Raw genomic sequence first — 25,904 nt, 5'->3', positions numbered from 1 at the left:
GAGGCAGGCCTGTCATCTCAACTACTCAGGAGGAGGCAGAAGGATAGAAAGTTTAAGGCCAGCTTAGACTACATCATGAGTTTAAAGCCAGCCTGAGCAACTTCTCAAGACACCCTCTCAAAATAAAGAAAAGCAAAAAGACAACAGTCTTGTTTTTGTTTTTTGTCAACCTGACACAAATCTACAGTCATACAGGAAGAAACCTCAGCTGAGAAAACTTGTGTCAGGTTGACCTGCAGGGAAGTCGTGGAGCATTTTACTGACTAATAATTGATGTGGGAGGGTCCAGCCCACTGAGGGTGGTGCCACCCCTGGGCAGGTGGTCCTGTGTTGTAAGAAAGAAGGGTGTGCAAGCCATGGGGAGAGAGCCAGTGAGCAGTGCTCCTCCAGGGCCTCTGCATCTGTTCTTGCCTCGGCTTCCTGCCTGAGTTCCAACTCCGACTTCCCTCGCGGTGGATTACAAATGTTAGCCGAAATAAGTGGATTACAAATGTTAGCCGAAACAACTCTGTCTCCTCAAGCTGCTTTGAGCCATGGTGTGTATCACGGTGATAGACAGCAAGCTAAGAAAGGACTGAGTTGCAGCTCAGTGATAGAACACGTTCCCTGCACATGTGAAGCCCCGTTTCCATTCCCCACATGGCAAAGAGAAGAGGAGAGGAAAAGGAGGAGAAGTGGAGGGGAAGGAGGAGAGGGGTGTCTTCCATAAAATTCCACCTCTAGCATCTATTTACCACTGTGGCTCCAGTCTCCGCAGGGTGGGTTCTCTGGTCTCCTAGCTGGAAATATGAATTGCTTTGGTTTTGATGCCAGGGTTCTCCCATCTTTGTAAATGCCTGGGGAACAAGTTCTCTCTGATTATTATGAAAATTTTCATTGTCAAATTCCCTGAGGCTGGCATCCAATTAAATGAATGTTCTATTTCTTTTTTATTTATTGGCTTGTTTGCATTTTATTACTTTTTAGGTGACAAATATGTGTGTATTTCATTTGCTACTATACGTATACAAATACATACCATACGTATTGCATTTTATACTATTTTAGGTGACAAATACGTGTGTATTTCAAAAACACTTAGAAGCCACTGGAGGAGAGTTGGGCGCACGTTCTCATGACTGGAAGGTCTTTAGGCTGGTGTTATTCTCCCGTTTTATGTCCTTGGGTCTTCTCTTCTAGGTTACATTAAGGAGAAGTGTTGGTCGAGTTCACCGCTGGCCGCTGTCTCACAGGAAATCTCCCCACGCCTCTTTCATGACTCTCTGCCCCGGGTGGCTTTCCCTGCTTTACTTGTATTCATTGCCTGATACTTTGGGTTTAGTTTCCACTTTGATACCATTTTTCCCACATCTGACAAAGACACTGTGTGGGGCTACAGCTTTTAACAGTTTGTATAAGATAAAGTTCTAGATGCCTGTGCATTCTTTCTGGATAGCTTGTTATTAAATTATTTGTTTCCCTTTTATTAAAATAGTCAACCAGATTGTGTTTTCCCTTCCAAATTAGGGTTTGTAGCAGACTTTTAACCATTGATTTTAGTGTGTTGGGGTGTGAGAAGGTGGCCTGATTGGTTCTGCCACATCTGGCCAGGCAGACTTAGTTTCCCAGGACATGAGTCTTTTGCCACTCTTACTGGGCAAGTCCTAAGAAAACCAGGCTTGGTCATTTCACCCTGCTTTAGGGGTCTTCTAAAACTTCCAAAGCCACCTAAAATGTGAACAATTGCAGGTCCTGTTACAAGGGAATTTGAAAATAAGGTGTTTCCTGAAGGGAGGGTATAGAGTTTAAATTTGGATTTATGCATTTAACTTAATTAACAATAGTTCTCAGTTCCTCTAAATTTTTTTTTGCTAATTTGATTAGTCAAAGCTTGATGGAAGCATGTAAATGTTTTGTCACCTCCAATCTTGAGCACAGCAATTTTATCCATGGTTTTTCAAAAACATTTAGCTTTATATGTCTATTTCAGTGTGATAGTTGTTCATTTAGGAGATTACTATAAAACTGATAAACTTCTTGTAAGCTGGGCAAAGCTCAATGTTGGAAGACAGATGAGGGCCTAATGGACTGAGTTGGGAGGGCCCCTGCTGACATGAAAAGGCAGCAGAGAAACGCCCTGGTCAACGTCCACTTAGATACTCCACAACTGGGGGAAGGTGAGTGGATTACCCCAGAGCACAAGATACAAAGTCTCAACCAAGATGAAATGGCCTATCTACATACCATATGACGGTCTGGGAGGTTGAATGTATCACCTGTGGAAATCTCCAATCCCATAGGCATTCTAGCAAACATTCTGGAACACTGAACTCCAGTTGCCCTCAAATTCTTCCAGAAAATGCAATTGGAGGGAACAATTTCTGACAGATTTTGTGAAGCTAGCATTGCCCAATGACCAAAGCCAAAGGCGATTCCAAACAGTCACAGGTGGGTATCTCTAGACCCTTTTTTTTTTTTTTTGGTTTTACGAGACAGGGTTTCTCTGTTTTGGAGGCTGTCGGTCCAGCCTGGCCTCAAACTCAGAGATCCACCTGCCTCTGCCTCCCGAGTGCTGGGATTAAAGGCGTGCGCCACCAACGCCCGGCTCTCTAGACACTTTGACACACCATAACCCATGTAAAAACCAACACATAGACAGGAGAATCCTCGGCAGCTCAAGGACTAGCTAGCCTGGTGTATGCAATGCAAAAGCATCAAAGAAACCGTGCCTCAAACAAGATGGAGGGCAAGGATGGACACCAGCTGGCAGCTGACACCTAAGATTGTTTTCTAACCTCCACACAGCTGCTACAGTAGACACGCCTGCATTTACGCACAGGAATGTACAGAGGGAGGGAGGGAGAGAGAGAAAGGATGTGTAGAGTCTTAGGGTTTCTATTGCTGTGATGAGACATCATGACCAAAGGTGACTTGGGGAGGACAGGGTTTATTTGGCTTACGTTCCTACATCGCTGTTCATCACTGAAGAAAATCAGCACAGTTAGGACAGTGGATAGAGTGACAGGAGAAAGAGCCTCGAGGATGGCTCCGCCAGGGACCGGATGACAGCAGTGGGTTTGTGACTGAATTTACACTTTAAATTTTCAGCTTATTTATATATTTATTTACTTATTTATTGTGATGACTACTATTACATTACTGTTATTGTGGGGGAGTTGTGGGGGGAGAGAGTGCATTTGTGCCACTGTGCAGAGTCAGTTTTTCCCTTCCACTGTGGGCTCCAGGGATCCAATTCAGAGCCTCAGACTTGTATCACAAGCACCTTTTAACCTCTGAACCATCTTACTAGCCCTGGAATCTACACTTTAAATATGGGCACTGTGTTACATGTCAGTCACACCTCAAAGAAGCTATTAAAGGTGGTATCAAGCAGAGTGTGGTGACACATGCTTTAACACCAGTACCCAGAGACAGAGGCCGGCAGATCTTAGTGCCAGCAGCTTCACAAGTGAACCTGAAGCTAAGCTAGAATGCAAAACAGAATCCTGTGGAGATGGCCACAGGAAATAAAAAGCAGAGAAGCCAGCAGCCACCCAGGCAGCAGATGTTCTGGAGGGACAGAGAAATGACCTAAGATATAACTCAGGAAAACTTCCCTCCATTTAAAGTGAAACTGCTCATCTGGTGAAATTTGATGGCCTGAGAAGAAAACAATACCACAAAATATGCTACCACATGTATGAAAATGTACAGCATAATGAACCCATTTTTAAAAACAGTTGGTAAAAGCCAATAAAATTTCAGAAAGTCCGAGGGGGTAGGGGAGAGTGTGGCACACGTCTTTAATCCCAGCAATCCCTTTGCAGAGGCAAACCTGGTCTATAAAGCAAGTTCTAGGACAGCCAGAGCTGTTGCACAGAGAAACTCTGTCTTGAAAAATAAACAAAAAATTCAGATTTAGGAATTGAAAATGAAGAAATAATCTCACTAACTTCTAGGCAGGAAGAAAAGGATTAAGCATTATTTACATCAACTTAGATTAAATGTCACATTTAAAGCATTGCATTAAATATATCATTTATTCGAACAATAAATTCCAGAAGTAACAGAAATATTTTCAGGGTTTGAGGAGATCAATCATTTTGATTGAAGTCACATATCAGGCCGCACTTCTCCTGTAGCAGGAAGACAGTATTGGCCATGCAGAAGTCAGTCCCCTACACACACACACACACACACACACACACACACACACACACACACCTATCTTGAACCTTCCCATGGCTCCCCTGGAGACCTGTATCTGAAGGTTGTGTCCTGCTCCCCTGAGAGACATGAAGAAAGAAGCCACCATGAACACAGTTTGAACACAAAAGGAAGATGTGGAGACAGGGTTTGTGATGAGCCGTCTAGGGGAGGGCACCTCATTTCTCCTGCTTCTTCCTGTGTAGTTAAGGAGAGATTTAAAAGGATTGTCCGTGCTTTAAAGAAAACATTTTAGGCCGGGCGGTGGTGGCACACGCCTTTAATCCCAGCACTCGGGAGGCAGAGGCAGGCAGATCTCTGTGAGTTCGTGGCCGGGCTGGACCAATAGCCTCCAAAACAATACAGAGAAACCCTGTCTCGTAAAAACCAAAAAAAAGAAAAGAAAACATTTTAGGTGCATAGACTCAGTTTCTGATACCCCAATGATCCTGTTGAGGAACAATTGCTGTGTGCACTTTAGATCCAAAGAGCCAAGTTCAGCCCCACCCCCGGCCATGCTGCCCTGCCCTGACTCCAGTCCAGCAGGAAAGCCCTGGACAGACCTCCAGAATCTATTTGGATACTTCATTCTTCCCGGAGTTCTGGAACTTTCTCTGATGTGCCCTGTGTACCCCCACTCAGGACCCCTCACCTCTGTAATCTGTCTTCACCTACAGAGGGTCCTCAGAAGATGCAGGACAGACATCGGCATGGCTCTGCAGCTGGGACACAGTCCGTAGCCCTGGACATGCCTCCATGGCAACACCAAGACTTTCCTGCACTCTAGGCCTGGTGTCACTGTCCCCCTGCTGCCTCGTTGTTGATGCTTTTCCCTACAAGAAAGTACAGGTGACACTTAGGGAAATGTTTAAGAGAAGAAATACTCTTATTATTTTAAAAAACCAGGAAGTGAAACATATCCCTGACGCAGCCCTTCTAGAGAAGCCCCAACTTCCTTGGCCCATGACCAAGATTTTGATCTGTGTCATCCAGTGCGTCCTTTTGGGGGCCCTGAGTGCACAGGTGCCCTCAGCTTGGGGGCATGGTGTGTGTTTATGCGGTCTGTTCGTGCAGAGGATGGTGATGGGGCTTCACAGCCGGAGTCACAGAGCCAAGGACAGTAGTAATGCCTGTGGCTTGTGCTGGCTAGTGCCACTTGCTGGTGCTTCCCGTCATCAGAGCCATGTGAACACAGGGCTCGGGGAGATGGCACTGGGTGGAGTGGAATCTTAAAGGGAACTTCAGTGAGGTCCTCAGCCTCTAGAAGGCAGGAAAGCAGGAAGTACTGTGAACAGCAGACAGAGCCAATCAAAGGCAGAGAGTGGTCTGCGTGATGGAGTGGTAGACAGAGGGGGCACCCTGGAGGCTTCTGTAGACGGACACCTAAGGGTGTTCATAAGGAGAAAAGTCTGAACGCTGCTGGGTTTCAAATGTCCCCATTGAAATGTCCCCTTGCTATTCCTAAGCTCTTCTGAAGACATTGAAAGCCAGCTCTAGCTTTCCCCTCAAGCTAGACGTGTTGGGAAGGATAGAGGGTGGCATCCCTAGCTTCAAGCCAGTTGTAGACAAGGACTTCCCTGAACCCATGTTCATTTTCCTATTCAAGAGTCTCAGGACATCCAGGCAATGGTGGTGCACACCTTTAATCCCAGAACTTGTGAGGTAGAGGCAGGCAGATCTCTGTGAGTTTGAGGTCAGCGTGGTCTACAAAGCAAGTTCCAGGACAGCCATGGCTACACAGAGAAACCCTGACTCAAACAAACAAACAAACAAATGAACAAACAAAAAGACCAGATGTCTGATCATCAAGGGGACCAAGTACAGCCCAGCTCTGGTGTCTGTCCCTTCTCTCCTCTTTCTCAGAAGTGTCCCCTGTTCCGAGAAGCCATTCTTAGAAGATGCTAACTTGCGTCCTAAGGTCACATCCTACCTTCTCCAAGAACCACATTCTTCACCAAGTGGCAACATGCCCCAGGCCTGCCAGGGCACAGGTGAGAGTGGGCTGGAGGCACCAGAGGCTGGCAGCTTAGTGATCACATAGCACAGTGACCCTGTAGCCAGGGCAGGTGTCCTCTGTGCTCTGGCCCAAAGCTCTTCTTTCTGCATCATGAGCAGCAGGGTCTCTGTGGGGTTCCACACTCTTTGAAAAGAGAATGCCAGTTCCTGGACTCTGTTTATGGGACCTGGGGAAGCCATGGGGCCTCCATAGAAGACCAGAGGAGTGTCTGAAAGACAACTTCAAAGTAGGCAGGACCATGGCCCCAGGTGTATTCCCGCTAGCTAGTCTAAGGAAAGACTCCCAGGGGGACCTGGAGATGAGGCCTGGAGACAATGAGTTAAACTTGATGTGAGTTCAGTTTTTGTCCTGCATTTCCCCAGATATCCATGTAGCATGAGAGATGCAGGCTAGTCTACAGGAAGAGGAGCATCTATCAGCCTCAAGTCTGACCCAGGCTTCACTGGGGAAAGGGACACAGGACTGCTCCTGTGCTGAGCCTCAGAACCCTGGCTACCTCTGGCTCTACCCTTGTCCCACATCTTGTAGACTGCATAGCTCAGGCCTGCCTACTCTACTTATGCTGTGTACAAGGCACCACCCCTCATTTACCTGCTCCCCTGGCCTCAAGCAAAAGACAGTGGAGCATCACATACTGGGGCCCAAGGTGGCTACCCAAGATGGCTACCTAGTACAGCTACCCAGGACAGCTTGTGTTCATCTCTGAACCTCAGGCCTCTCATCTGCCAGTGAGAACAGCTACAGGTTCCTGTTCCTTTCCCAGTGCAGGCAGCCATCTTGACAGCTGCTGCGTCTTCCTCTCCCCAGAAGCAAGCTGCCCGTGGACACTGTGTGTTCTGTCATTCCAGCTCTCTCAACGACACAAGTCTGCTGTCAGCAAAACACAATGCTAGGCCACTTCCTCTGGGACACCCTCTCCAATGCTGTCTCAGACTTTGTCACCAGCAAGTCCAGGCCAACCTTGACTAGGACCCAGCCTTGCTCCCAGAGACTAACCTGTGGCCTTTACAACTCTCTTTTGGAAGCATCTTAGGCTTCAAGTACAAGGAAAACCAGGGCCACAACCTGCTAGAGGCTCTGCCTCTGCCAGACCACACTGGCTGTGCTTCCAGAAGTATCTGTACCCTTTTCACCCCCATGAATGGAACGGCCTTTTCTGTTTAGTGGCAAAGGAGGGTGTCACAGAGCCGGGGCTGGTATAGAACCCCTGTGGCACCAAGGCACCGTCCTCACAGGCCAGCAAGGCACCGTCCTCACAGGCCAGCAAGGAGCCTGTGGGCGCTGGCTCTGCAGTTTGTCATCCACTGAAGGTTCGAGACCTCTGGACTGCCGCTGTAGCCAGACGCATGACAGCAGAGCTGCTGTCCCCAGCCAGGCCATACTTCTGTCCCCAGCCAGGCCATGCTGAAAGCCAGACTTTTCCCAGCTCCATGGCCTCAGGTTCCCAGGGGTCGGCACAGCTGTACCAGAACAGAAGCGTTCAATGTGTGGGTGTCGGAATGTTCCACCGCAGTGCCGGGTGCCACCCACTCAGGGGACCGGGAAGTGAAATTGCTCAGTCTGCTCTGGGTGTGGCAGGCCAGGGTATTTGAGTTCACTCGGAAGATTATCAAGGGAGGTAAGGAGGCCAATCTATTTTCTTTTTCTTTTGAAAACTTTTTTTGGCAGTAAAGCTTTTATTTCTTTTCTTTTTTTTTAAACATACTAATCCCAGTTCCCCCTCTCTCCCCTCCTCCTGCTCCCCCTACCTTCCTCTCACCCCCCCCTTTTGCTCCTCAGAGAAGGTAAGGCTTCTCATGGAGAATCTGGAAAGTCTGTCCCATCACCACATTGAGGCAGGACCAAGGCCCTCCCACTGTGTCTAGGCTGAACAAGGTATCTCTCCATAGGAAATAGGCTCCAAAATGTCAATTCATGCATTAGGGATAGATTTTGGCCCCACTGCCAGTGGCCCCGCAGACTGCCCAAGCCACCACTGCATTCAGTGGGTCTAGTTCAGTCCTATGCAGGTTCCCCGGTTGTCATTCCTGTTTCAGTGAGCTCCCATTAGCTAGCTCAGCTGTTTCTGTTGGTTTCCCCGTCCTGGACTTGACCCCTTTGCTGGTATTGATTTTTTTTTTGAGACAACGTCTTGCTATGTAGCCCAGGTTGGCCTCAAACTCATGGTCATCCTGCCTGGAATTAGACATAACTATGCCTAGATATCTTCCTCCAGGGCAGAGAACAAATGGTAATACTAGCTCATGGGTTGCTTTCCCCAGAAGGCTCTATGCCAGCCTGAGTTTCATGATGTCATCCTCATCTTGAAGTTGCTCTTTTGAAACTCCATCTGAGGAGGACATTGGGTGTCAGCTGAAGAGGGAGAAACTGCCTCGAGCATGTTAGAGGCTGGTTGGTTTGGGACCTCCCCCCATCTTCCCACTGTCATGACACACAGCATAGCTGTCTGCCCTTGAGGTGAAGGGAGATTTATTTAAGTAGTGACTTATTTATGAATGTGTACATGCTCTAGGGTACATGCAGCAGTCAGGACAGCTTGCAGAAACTGGCTCTCTCCTTCCACTTTGTGGGTCCTAGGGATCCAGTTCGGGTTGTCAAACTTGTTGGCAAGTACCTGTTCCCACAGAGCCACCTTGTATCAGTGGAATCAATTTTCTGTGCAATGATGGATCAGATGGGCATCGGGCACATCACGCAGGGCGCTACCCTCCCACATTGGCCTCTGCACCATGGAGACATGCCTGACTTAGAGGGGACACTTGGCATGTAAACTACCACAACCATGTACACCAGAGGCTGGCACCAGAGCCATCAACCTACATCACACCCAGGGTGGCCACTGGAATTTTGGTAGGTGGGGTTAAGTGCCAATAGAACCTTATTTATTGAATAGGTGACAGGTGGCATTTAGCCCTTGGCTGGAAATCACTGACCCTGGACAAGAGTACTAGGGTTCAGGATCACCTGTCCAAGGTCACATAATTTTGAAATGGCAAAACTGGTCAATCATATTCTGGGACACTGCACATAGCATCTTTGAGTGATTCCTGGGGAGTGGGTGGTCAGAGAACTCACTTTTCTCAAATGAGTTCCTTAGAGATGGTGGTTCTGTGGCCCCTCTCGTCATGCTCTGGGAGTAGCAAACTTCCAATCTGCCTCTGGGAACTTCAGCAGTTCTGTTTACGTGTTTGGAATACATGAGTATTGAACAACCATGGAAGACATTTGGGGAGGAGGTCTTAAAGGCATATGTACCATCCATCCTATATCTCAACATAAGGAAAACTGGGTCCCAAGAGCAGCTGGACCCAGAATCCAGGTCTCCCTGAAACTGAGATCCTGGCTGGTTAGGCTGGGAGCTGGTCTCCAAGCAGATGCCCTCCCACCTGGACCTCTTGGGAATTGTCCCCCGGTGGACACTTAGGTGTTCTCCTGGAAAACCCCTTGGGCTTTGTGTCTGACAGTGGGAGTGACAACAGCAGTGTCCTGTGCCACCCACCTGTGCTCCTGAGCAAGCAGGTACATGCTTGTTATATAGAGGGTTTGAAAACCAGGGAAAGCTTGGGGAAGATGGAGGAGGCTAGTTCTGACTTCTGCCCTGATGCAGTCCTGATCCAGCTCTGTAGACAGGAACAGGAACAGCAGAGGAAGGGCTTCTGTAGAGGGTAGAGGAACAGTGAATGGAGAGGTTGCATCCTGCCCAAGGAAGGTCAGGCTTTAGAATATACTCATAATGTTGGCCAAATAAAACACCTCCCTGGCTGACTTCCAGATCCGCATTTCAGATACGATGGAGTCGAGCCTGCCTGCGGGCACCATCAGGAGCTCTTCCCTATACAGATGGACCTTAGGCTGCCTATGTTATCAACATCACCAGCAAATATTTGCAAAGCAGCACAGACACCTGCCCTGTTCTAAACAGACGAACAGGTGCAGAGGTCTAACCTGCCTTGCTGTGGATTGCTGTGAGGTTCTGAGAAAGTTGGTGGACCTTTCTGGATTTCAGTTACTCTATCTGTCAAATGGTGTGAAGATAAATACAGATTGGTCTCAGGGGGGCTCCTTCAGTGGGAATTTTTTCCTATTTTAGGTGCTTAGTTTTATTTTTATTATTGTTATTGTTTTGTTTTGAAAGTCTCCCAGCTTAAGTAAATAGTCCCCAGGATGCCCTGAAGCTGACCAGGCCATGCTAATGATGCTACTATAATGCATAAGTCCTGGGACAGCAGGTACATGCTGGGTGACCACTGTGGATGTGACACTTCTGTACAAAAACATATATGTCCCTCCAGACATACTGCTGGCAGTACTGCATCCTTGGCAGGGCTCTGTCTGGCCAGGGAGGAGCTGGCAGACACGCAGCCGAAAGCCTGGGCACTGAGAACACAAGCCAGCACTGCCCACAGCTGTGACTCTTGTTTGTACAGGGTGCTGCCCAAAGCGGCCTCGACAGGGTGGCTGTGCCCCTGGCTCTGTGCTTGCTCTGTGTTAGAGAAAGTGCTCTCCTTCCAGGTGATAACTGCCAAAGCCATCCTCGTCATGCTGGTCTGAAAGTAAATGTCTCGTCATTGGGGAAAGCAGACGCAGGGCTGATGAGTGACAGGGCTGATGAGTGACAGGGCTAATGAGTGACAGGGCTGATGAGTGACAGGGCTGTTGAATGGGAACACGAGCAGTGGGTGGTCCTGCAATGGCTCATCACTAGGCTTGGCCTTGGAGGGTTGTCCGCTTTCCTTACAGAGTCCCCCGCAAAGTGTGAGATTCGCTTGTCTTCAAGCTTGCAGAGCTCTTTAACCAGACATTGCTTACCTCAGGGGTGGTGTCCCATGATGCACTCTGATACTCCGCTTCCCGGGAGGTAGCTGTGGTTGTGAGTTAGCCAAGGCTCTTAATAAAAAAGGGAACTTCAACAGTTCACCTGTGTCCATTGCCTTTTGGCTACAAATTACCTTTCCCTCTAGATATGATGCTGCTGTATGCTTTGCAAAGGGTGTTTCTACCAGGGGTTATGCCCTCTGCTCTATGTGACTTCATCTTCTCACCTGGAGTGTTGAGAATGGCCTAAGCTCACATGTAGATGAATTTCTGGCATCTGTGTCAGGTATCAGAGAGTGTGGGTTGGTCCATATCTGCTTCAGCAATGAGGACGAACCTTGACTTTGGGTTTGAGGACAACTTGACAAGACACTTTAAAAAAAATAGTCATTTCTAGCCGGGCGGTGGTGGTGCACGCCTTTAATCCCAGCACTCAGGAGGCAGAGGCAGGAGGATCTCTGTGAGTTCGAGGCTGGCCTAGACTGACAGCCTCCAAAACAATACAGGGAAACCCTGTCTCGTAAAAACAAAAAAAAAGTCATTTCTTTATGCTTTGATCTCATCATTGCTCCGTTAGGAATTCTTTTATCCTAGGGAATTGAATATGGCTGAACACTGGGATTTGTTGGCAAGGAAACTGAATACCCACGATTTATGTTACTGAAAGCAGGAAGCCTACACCTATCCATCCCCAGGGACAGAGGATCCTGGTGACCTGCTACCATGACAAGTTGAGATGGGTTCTCCCTGGACTTGATACACAGCATCTCAAAAGTAATAATGAATAACAAATAAATCACAGCTACAGGGGAACTAGAGGGCCTCAGAAGACTCCCTGAGATAGTACAAGTAAGTACAATACAGGATCACTCTATGACCCGAATTGTGCTTTTAAAAGGTGTGGACCGGTGAGAATGCTCAGCAGGCAAAGGCTCTTGCTGCCACTCCTGGGGATCTGTACAGTATGTGGAAGGAAGGAACTGACCCTCAGGGTTGTCCTGGGACCTCCACATGCCTACACACACACACACACACACACACACACACACACACACACACACACGACTAAATAACTAAATGTAAAAGGGGTTGTGATTGTAGAAAATAACATAGGCACATGTCAAAAACGTTAACATACTGCTTCTGCTTTGAGGACTACATGTAAATTTTTATAAACAGAGTCTCATGTAGCCCAGGTTGCCTTTGAACTTTCTGTGTAGCAGGGAATAACCTTGATCGTCGTCTGGTCCTCCTCTATTCCTCCTGAGTGCTGGGATTGTAGACATACTTCTCCTTGCCTTGTTTAGGTAGTGCTGGGGTGGAACACCGGACATTGTGCATACTATAGGAGCACTCTAACAACTAAAGTAAACTTAAAAAAGCATTTCTTCAGTAAACATGAATTTAGTAACATGGAAGAAATTTATTGGAAAAGGTGAAATTAATCCAAGAAATCTGGCTTCTACCACAGTGCTCTGAGAGGTGTCTGGACCAGTCGGTTCTCTTCCTTAGAGACATGAATTCTGAGGCCAAGGTTCCCTTAGAGAAGTCCCAGCCATTCTGATGTTTTTCCCTGCTGTACTGGGGTGAGCAGTAACCTCTCACCCCCAGCATTCAAGTCTGCATGGAACTTCAAAGGTGACCTTGTTTGGGATATCCAGTTAAGATGAGGCCACACTGGAGTGGGTGGTGTCCTCAGAAAAAGAGGAGAGATATGGATACACCTCCCATCCTCTGAGGCCCATGTTCCTGTTGCTCCAATGCTGACCACCATAGAGCCTAGCCCTGTGTGACAGATGCATCACCAGAGGCAGCCTCATCCTTGTTACAGGGTACCCTCTCTCACTGGTATGTCCAGCTGGTGACACTCAGGCACTAAGTGTGTAAGTGTGCCTGGTCCAAGAGCCCAATGAGCAAAAAGGCTCTGACCCAGCAAGTCTGCAGAACGGCAAGTCTGAGCATCCTGACCCCTAGAGTCCTGCCCTACCCCTAACTGGGCTCACAGATATGCTTATCCTGGCAGCGCAGCCTCTGGCTGAGATGCCACATCCCAGGCTGATGTAGCATGTTTACAGCACAACACTGATTCCTGTGCTCCCACTGAGCCTAACTTTTGTGGTACCAGCAGCTCAGATCTACAGTGAGGTAGATGTAGATGAATGTGCCCATTTCATAATATGCATATGAGTGTGTGTACAGTGGACATTCATGTATATGTGTATATGAGTGCATATGTTTACATGTGGGTGTATCCATAAATGCACGAGTCCACAGATTAATCTGCAAGCCTTTGTCAATTGTTATGTAAACTTACACAGAGGCATACAGGTGTCTATTTGTTCATTGAATATGAGCTTGTACATGTGTGCGAGTGTATACACCCAATGTGGATGTGTGTGTGTGTGTGTATAAAAATGCACATGTATGAGACATAGTATAGAAGATACATAAGACACTAAGTTCTTAGCTTCCTTGAAATGCCTATGGTCCTCCTGAAGCTTCTGTTTCTGTCAATCTTGGACACCTCCAAGAAAAAGCCTCACTTGGCAACAAGGACATGAGACCCAAAGTGGCTTTTTGGGGTGTGTGTGGTAGTTTAAATGTATTTAGTCCCCATAAGCTCATAGGGAGAGGCCTTGAAGGAGGGAGTGTGGTCTTGTTGGTTGGAGGAGGCTGGATGACACATGCCTGTAATCCAGACTTTGAGTCTAGAGGGCACACCTTTAATCCAGGCCACACCTTCTGTTGAAAGTCTGTCACTGTGGGGGTGGGCCTTGAGGTCTTTTTCTCAAGATTCACTCAGTGTGTCAGCGAGTTGACTTCTTGTCTGCAAGATATAGGACACTCAGATATTTCTCCTGCGCCATGCCTGCCTGATGCCGCCATGCTCCCTGCTATATTGGACTGAACCTCTGAACTGTAAGCCAGTCACTGCAACTAAATGTTTCCTTTATAAGAGTTGCCATGATCATGGTATCTTTCCACAGCAATAAAAACCTAACTAAGATGGCGCAGGCGGGTTAGGTCCCAGGAAAGAAGGGACAAGAAACCATGAGGTCCCACAAGCAGACCAGCCTCCTGCAAGGGATGGTGCTGTAGGAATTCCAGGTAACCGCACCAGCAATAACAACCCTGTCCCGGCAAATGAACTACTTACCAAAAAGCAGCAAGAGTCAAGACTGTCTTTGTATGATGCCACCCCAACACAACTATCCCAGACAACAAAGCAGCAGCTGGCCTTGGTGGTGGCCAGGGATGGTGAAGGCAGCTGGCCTGCATATGTCCTACTTGTTATTGGAATCTGCATCATAACCTCTCACTCATGAAGTCAGACCCAGACGTCAGGCAAGAAGCTCGGAAGTGTCTCTAAAAGTAAGTGGGCAGGGCTGGGAGGTTCAGGTCCAAGTCTGGTCACTCTTCATCACTGCGTCACCTCACTTTTCAGGGATCATCTGGAGATCGGGTTTAGGCCATCTAGGAGATTGCAGCTCTTGGTGAGCCCAGCTAGAGGCCCTGTGAACAGCACCCAGCATACTTGAGGCGGTGTCTTGGATTTTGTATCAATTGCTTGTCTTATTGATATGAAAACATACCCTGTCAAAAAGCAATTTAAGGGAGAGTGCATTTTGGTTGACAGTTCCAGGGTGTGGTCCACCACGGTGGGGAAGGAAGTCATGGTGGCTGGACGCTGCATCCCTAGTCAGACAGCAGAGAGAGATGAATGCTGGTTCTCAGCTTGCTTTCCTCTTTTATGTGGATCAGGACTGCTGCTCATATTTAAGGTGTATCCTCCCGTCTCCGTTAACCTAATCTGCATAGTCCCTTACAGACATGCCCAGAGACATTTCCACAATGACTCTAAATCTCATCAAGTTGACGGTCAAGATTAACCACCGCAAACTGTATCAAAACTCTCTGGAGTCTTCAGTCTTGAGCATTTCCAGAGTTCCCCAGGGCACAACACCAAGGCCCTTAGACCTCCCTTTCCTCCGCTCCAAGCAGATCAAAGGCTTGGTCCACCCTGAAGGCCCTGGTTCTCATCTCCTGGGACCTCCTGCCTATCCACAGTAGGGTGACCCAAGGTGCTGGTCACTGCAGTTGCATCTGTCAGTGTGAAGGTTTGAAAGGACCGGGGAAATGTTGCTTTCTCCTCCTTCTAGGGTGATGGCTGTTCTTGGTTGTCAACCTGACTGTATCTGGGATGAACTACAATCCAGAAATTGAGGGCACACTTGTGATCCAGATCTTGAGGCAGAAGACACCTGCCTTTAATCCAGATTTTGAGGTGAGAACCTTTGATCTGGGCCACACCTTCTGCTGGAAGCCTATATGAGGGCATGGAAGAAGGAAGAGTTAGTTCATTCTTTGTCTGCTTGCCCTCGCCTTGCTAGCACATCTGTTCCTTCACTGGCATTGGAGCCTGCTTCTACGGGATTCCAGCATTTACAGAAGACCAGCTGAGACACCCACTCTCGTGGACTGAGCACCTACTGGATTCTTGGACTTTCCATTCACAGAGATCCGTTCTGTAAGTTCTGTGACTCTAGAGATCCCTGGCTAATACAACTAGCATCATTTTATTTATTTATTTATTTTGAGGCAGGGTTTCTCTGTGTAGCCCTGGCTGCCCTGGAACTCACTCTGTAGACCACGTTGACCTTGAACTCTCAGAGATACGTCTGCCTCTGCCTCCCAAGTGCTGGAATTTAAGGCATGTGCCACCACTGCCTGGTTCATTTTATTTTTAAACACTTTTTCTTTCTTCTTTTCAGGACTTTGCACCTCTTTCCTCTGTAGCAGCCCAGTGGCCTTACCTGGGCTCCAGCCTCAGGGACCTGGGCCTGTCAGGTGACTCTCAGGAGACGGTCTCCTCTAGGGGTGGGTGACAGCCCCTCCTGACTCTTTGAATACTGGGAGAGTCTTCCCAGAACAGAAGATTTCTAAGGCCTCACCCCCTTCACACGGGGTCCTATCTCCCTCCCCGATGATCCCTTTCAGTCAGTCTGACTCTCAGTCCTCTCCTTCCCACACAGCTGTGCCATGGAAAACGGAGGAACACCTACCACCTTATCCCAGTACACGAAGCCCAGGTCAGGTCAGGTGCTATCCATGTTAGGCCATATAGCTGGGGCCCTCTGCAGAGTCAGGGGTGACTTGGGTACCTGAAAGATCAATTTCAGGGATCTGGGAAATTGTAGTTCTAAGCCATGCTCCAGTTTCTCCCTCAGGCTGAGGGGTTCATTTAGTTCACATATGTGACCTGCTTGGAACTCTTGTTCAGACGTTAGCCTCAGCGGGTCTCCCCATTCACGTCGTTCCCCTGGCTTGTGCGGGGGCGCCTCCTGATACTGTAAGGCTCCCTTTCTCGCCTCAACGGCGGCACAAAGCCTGGCCCTCATCTCTGGATTCTCTCAGTTTCAGGGGCCCTCAGACAGGTACTTCTCTCCCTGGAGGTCAACACTGGAGCTCAGGGAGCCCTGGACCTCAGCCCATGGCACTGGTAGGTCTGCATCTGCCCCAATTTGGCACACGTGGCAGGAAGATGCTACTCCTCAGATGGTGTGGGTGGTGCCTGCCGCCTGGCACTGGTGATGAGAGGCACATGGGCTGTGAGGAGATTGCTGGGGGCTGGGGCTGCCGAGTGAAGGCAGCGGAGGCGGAGGAGGAGCGTGGCAGGAGAAATGACAGGTGGGAAGCGGATGGAGGATTTGGAAGCAAATCAAATTTTCAGTCGCCAGGAAATATATCCCCAGCCACAGGTAGTCTGCGGAAGAGAGTCGGCTGCCTCCCAGCTGGCACCTCGAGGGGCAGGTGGGGCGCCTCTCACAGCTGCCTCACAGAGCTGGCAGCTGTGCTGCTGTACCATGTGTAAGGAGCCAGTCCCCAGGAGCACCCACACCAAGCTGGTGTCAGCTGCAGGAACCCACATATGTGGCACTTAGACATTTTTGTCCTGTGAGGCCTGGCACTCGTGGCTTCATGGGGAAGGCATTCTGGCAGGATTGATGTTTCCACACGCCCATGCCAGGGTCTCCAACCCCAAGTCCATCCCACACAGCGCCCTGTCTACCGCCTGGCCCTGTGGGTCGGCTTTGTTCACTCACACCTCAGAAGAGGCCAGCCATGTGCTGTATGTACTGGAGCAAATGCAGAGCCAGCCCTCTGTGAGTTCCTGGAGCATGCCCAGAGCCTTCTCCATGCCCAGGCAATGGGGTTGTGGAGAGGACGCATAGATAATGTGGACAGAGGGGATGTGTAGATGAAGGGTAGATAAGGACAGAGAGGCTGTGTGCGTGAGGTCTTTACATGGACAGAAGGGCCATGAAGAGGAGCTATAGGCATGGACAGAGGCCTTGTGGGCTAAGCATGGATATAGACAGAGGAGTCAAAAAGTGGGTATGTTGAGAGCAAGATGGTGGTTTGTTCTTCCAACTGGCTGGCTTTAAATCCAGGTTCTGGTTAGCTAAGTCAGTCAGTTTGCTGAAGCAGCCCATAGAACTCAAGGGAATGTCTACTGGTTTATTTTAAAGGAAGTAAATCAGGATAAGAAGGTTATTGAGACAAGATAAGGGAAAAGCTGGCATTGTCCCCAGTGCAGGAGCTTCGAACCCTATAGTCCAGCTGCAGGTACGCGCAGCCGACTGGGGCGGGCCGCGGGCGATGTAGCCACCGCGGCTGGAGCGAACTAGCACTCACCTTGGGATGCCGAATTCAGGCGGTTTCCCAGGCGTGGGCTGTAATTCCATCCCACTTCTGACACCAGGTATCGCGGTAATCGAGGCTATATAGGGAAAAACAATATATTTATTTATCAGGGAGAGAGAGAGTCGCACATACCAGGAGTTAGAGGCGTGGCTGGCTTCCAGGAGAAAAAGAGGGAGGCCCCTTTTCCTTTCACTACCTTTTATCTCTACCTTGACCCCGCCCTGTTGGGCGGGTAGCTTTGTGGGGTTCACTCCTACAGTGGGGGTCAGAGGAGAGCTCCAGAATTAAAGAGACTAGTAACTAACTGGAGAGAATCAGGTCTTCTGGAGAGCTCAGAGTTACTATGGGGCTATAGCTGGGGCTTTGAGGTTATGACTCATCATGCTGAGGCAACACTGAGCCCGTGAGGCAGATCCTCGGGGTTTGCTGAGGAAGTGGAGGAGTGAGTAGGCAGGGACTGCCAGTTGTAGATCAGAACTTTTGATAACCGTGTGGTTCAGGACAATATCAGTCTGAGGACACTGGTGCTCCAGGGTCATCCCGAAGACAATGGAGTTCCAACTGAGGAATGGGTTTAAAGAGGTAATGATAGATGTGCCCAAGGGATGAGGAGAGAAGAAATCATAGGACTCAAGAGGCAGTCATTACCCATTACCTGGTTCCTACTGTGCAGTGAGTAATATACACCTTAATACAAGTCCCCAGTCCCTGCTCAGGACTACTGATAGATTCCTTGACTCGGGGTGGGATTGCATCTTAATGAGCCTCTTGGAAGTCCAAAAAGCATTCTAGGTGGGCATGATGGGTGGGGACTGGGGAGATAGCTCAGAGGATGAGTGTTTGCTGCATAAGCACAGGGTTCTGAGTTTGGGTCCCCAGTACCCTCATAAAAGCCTGGACATAGTTATGTGTGCCTGTAACCCAGCAAACTGGTTGTCATCTAAGATGAAAACTGTGAACTTCAGGGAGGGACCCTGAGTGAGGGAATGAGGTGGAGAGGAAGAGAATATCTGATTCCCTCCTCTGGTGTAAATCACACACACACACACACACACACACACACACACACACACACCATGTTAGGCATGGTGGTGCACACTTATATTCCTAACACTTGAGAGGCTGAAGCAGGAGGATCATGAGTTTGGGGCCAGCTCATAGGCTACATAAACCCTGTCTCCAAAAAAAAAGTCTTAAAAAAGACTTCATTAACACAACCTAAACCTATGGTGACTTAGAAATATGACACCGCAGTATCATCCATTCTCACTGGTGGCTGTGGCCCATTGCTACTTTTCAGCATCTTGAGGGAGCATCATGCTTTGAGTGCTGGTCTAGGAAGAGATCAGTATCTAAAACCTACAGTGTCTACCAAATGCAAACCTGTTCACACCATCATGAAGCTGAGGATTTTGGTATTGGGTTTTAGTGTGGGGTTCCTTAAACACTGGTCAGTGTCCTGAGCATTGGGAACTCAGATAAGATGTCTATGTTTTGGGTGTATCTGTGGTCCTGGACTCATAGCCTCCTCTTTAACAAGTCATAGCAATTAGAGATTAGAATTTCTCTTCCTCAAGCAGGTCACAGAAGCTCAAGCCCCCAAGAAGCATCTAGATAGACAAGCCTTACGGACTACCCCCATCTAGATAGATAAGCCTTACAGACTACCCCCATCTAGATGGATAAGCCTTACAGACTATCCCCATCATATAGATGGACAAGCCTTGCAGACTACCCCCATCTAGATAGATAAGCCTTACAGACTACCCCCATCTAGATGAACAAGACTCTTGTTATACTAACAATTTTTTCCCACAGGTCCCCATGATTGTCATCGTCCCACTTCAGCAGGAAGTAACTTTGAGAATTCCACGTCCCCTCTCCCTACTATTGACATAAAAGGATAGTTTACCCCTGTTAGTGTAATTTCCAATTATTTAGGGTTGGAACCAGAAGGAGGTGTTCAGACTTAGGCATCCCTTTCGGATAAGTTTAGAATTTAGGTGGAATGGATATGTTTAGTTTAGGATAAGTAGATTATAACTTAATTATCACCCTCTATGTATATATGTTGTATATGTTTGAGTTTGTATCAAATTTAAATCTTCTATTTAGACTAAAAGGGGAATTGTAGGAGTGAACCCCACAAAGCTACCCGCCCAACAGGGCGGGGTCAAGGTAGAGATAAAAGGTAGTGAAAGGAAAAGGGGCCTCCCTCTTTTTCTCCTGGAAGCCAGCCACGCCTCTAACTCCTGGTATGTGCGACTCTCTCTCTCCCTGATAAATAAATATATTGTTTTTCCCTATATAGCCTCGATTACCGCGATACCCCACAAACTCGCAGGCATCCCTGTACCCTCCAGGCATCCTAGACCGAGCACCTTGACCTCCATGCCACTTGGCCTCTGACATTGTCCTACCATCCCTTTTGCCAAGCACGATGCTCCTCCTGGATTCTCATGTCCCTGTAGTGCTGGCCTTTTTTGGAACCAATTTAACCATCACTTTTCACATACAGCCTTTCTGGAAGCCTGCTCCTTGAACCAGATTGCCCAAGCCCTTACGGCTCTGTGATATAGACTTATAGAGATGATTTGTAACAGATTAGTGCCCATGTTCAGTGTTTGGTCTTCTGGAACTGGATCCTACATGGCATTCTTTATTCTTTATTTGTAACACCTACTGGAAATGGCCTCTCATATAGATGAGGAGATGAGGGTCTGAGAAGTTCATCTGCTGACACACACAGCCCTCACTGATGGAAGTCTTGCATTACTCCTCTGTTTCTGTGCTCACATTGCTTCCGAACTTCATAGCTTAGAGGATTTAGGGATATGACTCAGTTGGTAAAGCTCTTAGCCAGCATGCATGAAGTCCTGGGTTTGATCCCTAGCAGCCCATAAAGTAGGTATGGTAGCACATGAAAGTAGTCCCAGATCTTGAACAACAGGAGTAAGAGTTTAAGATCGTCCTTATCTTCAGCTGCATACTGCGTTTGAGTGTGGCCTGGAATATATGAGACCGTGCCTCAAAAGCCTTCATGGGTGAAAATAACAAATTATGAGCATCAGGAATTCAGGACAATATAGAAGGATACTGGTCAGGCCTCCCACAAAGTTATATATTGTAGGCAGCCTTCATGCTCCACAGGTACTGTGGGATTTGCTGGCCAGCAGGTTATTCATTGCCTGGTGTGCAGAAACCTCTGTTTTTTGCCAGGCAGATCCCCCACAGGCTGTCCCTGAGTCTTCAGTCATGGACGCTGGATTCCCTAGGCACATGATCAATCAAGAGAACAAGAAGGCAGCAGCTGTGATGCCTTCCATAACCTCCCTGGGAGTGATATAACCACCACCAGTATCTAGCTATAGATTCAGGTCAGCCCTGTTCCACGTAGGCTGGACCAGCCTGGGCACAGAAAGCCAGTGACAGGTCAGAGACCATTGAGACCTCTTGTCTTACTCACCAGGTACCAGGTGTCCTCAGTGCTCTCAGGGATGGGCCTTACCAGGACACCAGTGCAATCTCCCCCAGAACAGACAACAGTGGCTTCCAGAGCTGCCTGCAGAAGGTAATGTGTTCACAGCTTGCGGAAGTTCCCCTCATGAGCCATCTCCTGCCAGCCAGATCTGTGTTGTGCTTCAATCAAGTGAGAACGTGTGACCCAGACGCCCCCAGCAGCTTGTGCTCATTAAGCTGGAGGTGCAAAGGACTAAGGGGGAGGGGCTGAGGCCCCTTCCAAGATGCTCCAGCTATGAGATATTTTTTTCTGGGAAGGGCAGGTATATGTATGTGAGCGGAGAGCAGGTGTCTGGAGTATAGCGGCATGTGACATGGAGAAACGCCTGAGGTCTGATGTCTGAGATGTGGGGTGTGCTGTAGAATGCAGAGTCATCTTGACCACCTGAATCCAAGGTGGAAAAAAAGGCTGCATCTTGAGATGAGCTGAAACTGTCATGTGGGATGGCGCAGCCACCTCCCCTGGGGCTGGTGGGAATTGTCTTCACGCCCAAGGCTGCAGGTGCTGCTGTCTGGCTACTTCCATTTATCCCAGCCCTTAACCACTATAGGGAGCCAGTGATGGAGACGGCAAGAGGGATGGTAGTTCACACTTCTCAGCAGCAGAAAGTGTTCTGGTTCCTTGTGTCCACAGCATCCCTCTGGGGCATGACGGATGGGCAACTGCTACATTTCCCACTCTTTCATTTGCTAAGTTGAAGTGGCTACTTAACCCACTGTGGCAGGCCCTCGGTGGCCTCCTCTGCTGGATCTTTTGAGTGTCCCTCATGAGTTCCCTTGCTGTGTCTCTTCCATGTTCCCTTCCTGAAGCCTCAAATCCTGCCTGCTGGACTCCCCAGAAGGACCCCCAGTGTCTTCACCCTCTGCTTCTGCCTCAGCCTTTTGTCCAACCCCTTGTTTCCAGGCCTCCAGGCAGGATTATGCTTGGTCACTGGACTTCCTAGTCCTCAGGTCCTCAGGAAGCTCTCTGCTGGAAATCTTGCTCTTGGTCTTGTGCGGCCATGGTTCCTCACCTCTAATTACAGTAATAGGGTTGCTTTGGAGTTGTCCTCATGAGGCCATCCCTGCTGTCTGTGTTTGTTTTTTGTGACAGTGTTAGCCTGCAACTCTCATGTTAGTGACTATCTAGTTAGCCCTCAAATGTCTGGTCATTACCCGGAAGCTTGTGCTATGGTCACTGAAATGCTAATCAGAAGTTCGAGGGATGGGTGGGACTGGGCCCTGCTAGGCTTCCCCTGCAGTGGCCACTGAGACCCCTACTACGACCATCCTTTCCAGTACTAACATTCTGTTCATATAAAAAATGGGTTTCTTGTTAAGTGTGTGTGTGGGGGGGGTTGCATGTATGTATCCACAGAAGTAGGACCTCCCTGGAGCTAGAGTTACAGGTAGTTGTGAACTGCCTGGTATAAGTGCTTGGAATCAAACCCAACTCTTCTGGGAGAAGAATATATGCTCTCAACTGCTGAGCCATTTCTCCATCCCTTCTGTCTCTTTTGTTTTGTTTTTGAGACAAACTTATGTAGCCCAAGCCGGCTTTAAACTCTCTATGTCTATGTAACCATGCAACCATGAATTTCTAACCCTTTTACTTCCACATCCCAAATGCTGGGATTATAGGCATGCACTACCATGTCTGGTTTATACAGTACCAGGGATCAGACCCAGCGTCTTATGCTAGCAAGTGAGCTACTTCTAAGCCAAATCTATATTCTTGACAGTCCCCAGGGCCCAGTGGTTACAGAAGCTGACTCACATCTCCAGGTCAGGTCTAGGTCTGTGCTTTGGGTGTAGACCTTTAAGCATGGAAGTCCTGGGGCCTAGGGTGTACATTTCAGTATTAGACACTGTGATTGATGTCAATGCTCTCTTTGATCTCATTTACCAAAAAGGGAAAGAAAAGGAAACAACGTTCACTAGAAACAGTATAATTTCAGAAGCCACCTGAGCTGTGTATATGGCTGTGGAAAGGCACCAAGTGCTCTCCTGAGAGGCTCACATCCACGCTTGGTGTATCCCATCCTTGTCCTAAATGAGCTCCCCCACCAGTCAGTCTGTCTCAATGTCTATGCTTAAAACTTTATGCTAAAACCATGTCTTACCTCTCCAGCTTTGCTTCACACCGACATCCTGAAACTCAGAGTCAAGAGTCCCAATTTTACTGATATCAAGGTCTGTGAAGCTGGTCCAGCTGCTGCAGGTGCTGGGGCTGTGTCTCTAGCTTCGCTGCCACTGACAAATGGACTTAGTGTCCAGCTTTCAATGTTTTCCTTTACTGTACCCTAAAGCTGGCTGTGGTGGCACAGATATGTAGCCCCAATACTCAGGAGGCTGAGGCAGGGGAATTACCAGGAATTTGATGCCAGCCTTTGCTATAGAGTGAGCCTTGCCTCAAAGAAAGAAAGAAAGAAAGAAAGAAAGAAAGAAAGAAAGAAAGAAAGAAAGAAAAAGACCCTACTACAGTTCCTGTGTTCCTGTGAGGAGGGATTCTCACATAATGTGTCACAGATTTAAAAATCACCTATAACACGAAGACTCCCAGCTGCAAGCCAAGGATCCCCTCTTCAGGGACCAAGGGAGCGTTTTTTTGTTTGTTTGTTTGTTTTACATTCTATTTGGAGAAGATGTTGTCCACAGCTGTATAATCCCTCCTGCCACGGCGGCCATCATGCTTATTAAAATGAGCACTGAGGGCTGAGGATATAGCTCAGAGTTGTTGGAATGCATGTGTGAAGCCCTGGGTTTGATCCTTAGCACTGCATAAGCCAGGTGTGGTGAGGCAAACCTGTCATTAATCAGCACTCAAGGGGTAGAGGTAGGTCATCCTTGGCTACATCGTGATTGGGCTACATGTGACCCCATCTTAAAAAAAAAAAAAGTTAAAGCTGACCCAATGCAAGCAACCTACCGTACTTGTTCTGTCAGGACAATTGAGCAAGAGGTTTGGTGACAGCTGTCAGGCACCTAAATGTCACTTTCTGGCAGTCCTGCGCAGGATTTATGACCAGTCTTGGGCTCATAAAGTAAATAAGGCGGAACGTTTGAGTCCGGAACCCATTATCCAGGCTACGCACACAGGGACACTTTAGATAGACGGACACATTTCGCCTGCGGACATTTTTAGGCGTAGGACTCATTCCGGCCTGATTCACCCACCCAACTTCTCAGAACGGTGCCCCACCCCCCAGTGACCCCCATCTGACCCCAGGTGAGCGCGTTGCAGAGACCAAGAAAGGGGGTGTCGAGGTGAGCTGGAACTGATCAGGGGGTAATGGGAGCTGTTGGACAGCTGTCTGTCATCCCGCGCAGGAAACTTCTGCTGTTTGTTAAACTCATGCCCTTCTCCCAGAACTGAAGTTATAGCGGAGCCTCTTCTTTGATTTGTTTGCGCGAAGCACCACGTGGGATGCAAGTTCCCAGTGGTCTGACTCGGAAAGGCAGATGGGTCCCGAAAGCAGACTGTAGCGGCGTGGGCAGGACATGCGTGCCTGCAAGGAAGGGCTGCTGGACTTGGAAGTGGGACCGGGAATTTCTCTAAAAAAGAAGTTTTGATTTTCATCCCGGGAGGGAACTTGTTTGTGGCCCACCACTAAGACTTGTGGGAAGCTCCAGATGTTTTCCGGGAGCACAGGTGAGCCTGTGCTGTCCTCCAGGGAGTAACTGTGAAAACTGAATGTTCTAAGTGTTCTCTCCAGGGTCAACGTGATTATTGTGAAACAGGTCTCCCTGTTCTTCTTGGACTTGAGATAGATGTAAACATGCCATCCCAGATGGCATTATTTTTAAAATTTAGGGACAGGGTCTCATGTATCCAAGCTGGCCTTGAACTTCTGAACCTCCTACATCCGCTGTACCCATTTTAGGTGGTGCCAGGAAACAAGGGCTTCCTGCATTCGAGGCAATCACTTACTAATACACTCCCAGCTCCCAGATGTCTTTTTAAAGTGGTAGTTTAGTCTGTAGAATGAATATAGGTTTAACGTCTTTTTTCCTTTTGTTTTTTAATTTGTTAATGCTACTTTAAAACGTAGTTTTGATAGTTCTTAACCCACAGGTATCAAATGGCATTCCCTGGCATCCCTGGACCTGAAGGGGGTCAGAAATCCTTGCACAGCCAAATGCTCTGAGTAGACAGACCTTGTTTTGCTCTGAAGAGCTGGTTCTTACCAGATGAGCTGGGAGTTAGCTCAGAGGTGACAAGCTTATGCCTGAAGACCAAAACAACTTTGGAAGCCTTGACTGGTCCCATGTCTATGTATGGGAGAGCAGGGCAGTGTGTCAGAGGGAACATGGTAGAACTTACAAGAATTGAAGGTGGCCCACAGTGCCATCCCAGCATGTGTCAGCTGCCCATACAGGATTCAGTTTGCCATCCTCCCTGACTTATCACCCGAGGGTCACTGTATCCTCCTCATAGTGGTCACTGTTCTTCCTGGTTTGGGCATCCCCTCACAGAATGAGAGCCCTATAGGGACTGTAACTAAGTCTGTTCTACAAGGAGCCTGTCTTGACACCTCCTGATGCTGTGTCTGTGCATGGTAGGATGCTGCCAGTCTTCAGGGCTCAGGACCCTGCCCCAGAGTTTAGCTGTGCTATAAGTAGGGTCCAGGCAGAGGTCCTGCAGCTATATCATTACCAACTCTGCCTGCTCTGGGACTTGTGG

General features: G+C 48.4%; 1 protein-coding gene and 2 long non-coding RNA genes across 7 annotated transcripts in view; 1 reads left to right on the top strand and 2 right to left on the bottom strand.

Moving 5' to 3' along the window:
- Nucleotides 1-4,000: 4,000 nt before the first annotated feature.
- Nucleotides 4,001-5,044, bottom strand: LOC106021390. The gene is made up of 3 exons (XR_001196678.3): nt 4,838-5,044; nt 4,238-4,383; nt 4,001-4,115 (listed from the first exon to the last, which is right to left on the bottom strand). It is a non-coding gene; the product is annotated as an uncharacterized LOC106021390 (long non-coding RNA).
- Nucleotides 5,045-12,420: 7,376 nt separating this feature from the next.
- LOC121135941 lies at nt 12,421-17,849 on the bottom strand. Its single transcript, XR_005873058.1, has 3 exons — nt 17,714-17,849; nt 16,081-16,179; nt 12,421-15,342 (listed from the first exon to the last, which is right to left on the bottom strand). It is a non-coding gene; the product is annotated as an uncharacterized LOC121135941 (long non-coding RNA).
- Nucleotides 17,850-24,337: 6,488 nt separating this feature from the next.
- The window catches only part of Acsf3 (acyl-CoA synthetase family member 3), a 46,489-nt gene continuing 44,922 nt past the window's right edge, over nt 24,338-25,904 (top strand). Inside the window, exon 1 of one of the 5 annotated variants that reach the window (XM_013115701.3) lies at nt 24,338-24,449. The gene's annotated coding sequence lies outside the window, so the exon portion shown is untranslated. Of the gene's footprint in view, nt 24,488-24,847; nt 24,873-25,904 lie in introns of those variants that run through there. The other 4 variants (XM_013115700.3, XM_021229017.2, XM_040735338.1 and 1 more) reach the window with 4 other exon arrangements.

The sequence above is a fragment of the Mesocricetus auratus genome, unplaced genomic scaffold, assembly GCF_017639785.1.
Source record: "Mesocricetus auratus isolate SY011 unplaced genomic scaffold, BCM_Maur_2.0 Super-Scaffold_6723, whole genome shotgun sequence".
Classification (NCBI taxonomy): Eukaryota; Metazoa; Chordata; class Mammalia; order Rodentia; family Cricetidae; genus Mesocricetus; species Mesocricetus auratus.
The sequence above is the reverse complement of the archived record's forward strand: the minus strand, read 5'-3'. Positions and strand labels throughout refer to the sequence as shown.